Raw genomic sequence first — 2,143 nt, forward strand, 5'->3', positions numbered from 1 at the left:
TATTACATTCATGCAAATGTGAACGTAGTACATACTAACTAGAGTGTAAAAATTGAAAAAATTGTGTACATCGCGCATGCAAATGTGATGTAATATACCAGTGTGTAAGAAATTGTGTGAAGCAATATTTTTCCTTTTTAAGTATATCATACCGCCTAATGGGGACAAAAAACTTACATACAGATTTTTTTTTGGTTCAATCTGGTATCTCGGGCTATTTATAGGTGAACAATTTTAGAGGATACTTACTAACTTGACAAAAAAGATATAGCTTCAATGGCTCTTGATACCATACCTTTATGGCTTCCTCTTCTCCTTGTTCTCCCTCTTTTGTTGCTCATGAAAAAAAAGATGGATGAGCGTTGTTCCAAGAACCTTCCACCAAGCCCTCCTAAGCTCCCTATTATAGGTAACTTGCACCAACTTGGTGTGTTGCCTCACCAATCTATGTGGCAACTCTCCAAGAAATATGGCTCTGTGATGCTCCTTCAACTCAGTGGCATAAGAACTGTTATAATATCTTATACTGAGGCAGCAAGAGAAGTCTTAAAAGTTAATGATCTTGCCTGTTGCAGTAGACCTCCCTTAGCTTGCTCTAAAGTTTTTTCCTACAATTATAGGGACATTGCTTTATCACCTTATGGTGATTATTGGAGAGAGATAAGGAAAATATGTGTTCTTGAGCTTTTTAGTGTGAAGAGGGTGCAATCCTATCAGTTCATTAGGGAAGAAGAAGTTTCTTTGCTTGTGGATTCTATATCTCACTATGCATCTTCTGCAACCCCTATTGATCTTTCTGAGAAGCTGTTTGCCCTCACTGCAAGTATAACTTTTAGGATTGGTTTTGGTAAGAGTTTTCGCCGGAGTGGTTTAGACAATGAAAGGTTTCAAGCAGTGGTTGATGAGGGAATGTCCATTATAGGAAGCTACAATGCATCTGAATTCTTTCCCTTCGTGGGATGGATTATAGACACTTTCTCTGGTAGATTTAAAAGGCTTGAAAGGGTTTTTCATGAGTTGGATACTTTATTCCAACAGGTCATTGATTTCCATATTGATCCTGAGAGGACAAAACCAGAGCATGAAGACATTATCGATGTGCTACTGAGAATTGAAAGGGAGCAAGTTGAGTTTGGCGATGCTACTCGGTTCACAAAACATAACATTAAGGCAGTCATCTTGGTAAGCTGCCAATCTTTTATTAATCCCAGGCTTTTTTTTTTTTCTTTTTAACTTTACTTACCTCATCAAATTAGCCCATGTTCATCTACTTACCTGTTACTATATTTGTTTATCAGGATATATTTTTAGGTGGAGTTGACACTGGTGCAATTACCATGATATGGGCGATGGCAGAGCTTGCTAAGAACCCCAGATTGATGAAAAAAGCACAAGATGAAGTTAGAAATTTCATTGGAAATAAAGGGAAAGTCACGGAAAGTGACACTGACCACCTTCATTATCTAAAGATGATAGTTAAAGAAACTTTTAGATTGCATCCTCCAGCAACTCTACTTCTTCCAAGAGAAACCATGTCACAGTTTAAGATCAATGGTTATGACATTTACCCAAAAATGTTAGTACAAGTTAATGCCTGGGCGGACGAGATCCTAAATATTGGGAGAACCCAGAAGAATTCATCCCAGAAAGGTTCATGGATAACTCCATCGATTATAAAGGTCAAAATTTTGAGTTATTGACATTTGGATCTGGTCGAAGAGGTTGTCCTGCGATATATATGGCAACAACAACAGTGGAGCTTGCACTTGCAAATCTTTTATATTGTTTCAATTGGAAATTACCTGATGGGATTAAAGAGGAAGATATCAACATGGAAGAGGAAGCTGGTTTTAGCCTTACTACCAATAAGAAAACAGCTTTAAACCTTGTGCCAATCAAATTGTTTTAAAATATTAGTATATGTCAGCACTCTTCCCCTCCCTTTCTTCTCTCCCTTGTCTCACTCCATTCTAAATATAATCTTCATAGGAATAGTTGCTTTTATGTAATATATATATAGGGTTGGACTTGTGTCTAGTGACCAGTTTCATTGGATAGGCTGAGATGTGAACACGTGTCCAATTTTGGACATGTCTGCGTATCCCAGCATGTCTAGTGGAACTAGCCACTAGACAAAAGCCTC

The 2,143-nt window shown here is 37.7% G+C and overlaps 1 pseudogene; it reads left to right on the forward strand.

Moving 5' to 3' along the window:
* The first annotated feature begins 269 nt into the window (after nt 1-269).
* Nucleotides 270-1,909, forward strand: LOC126718381 (cytochrome P450 71B34-like; annotated as a pseudogene).
* Nucleotides 1,910-2,143: the final 234 nt, after the last annotated feature.

This window comes from Quercus robur, chromosome 3, assembly GCF_932294415.1.
Source record: "Quercus robur chromosome 3, dhQueRobu3.1, whole genome shotgun sequence".
NCBI lineage: Eukaryota > Viridiplantae > Streptophyta > Magnoliopsida > Fagales > Fagaceae > Quercus > Quercus robur.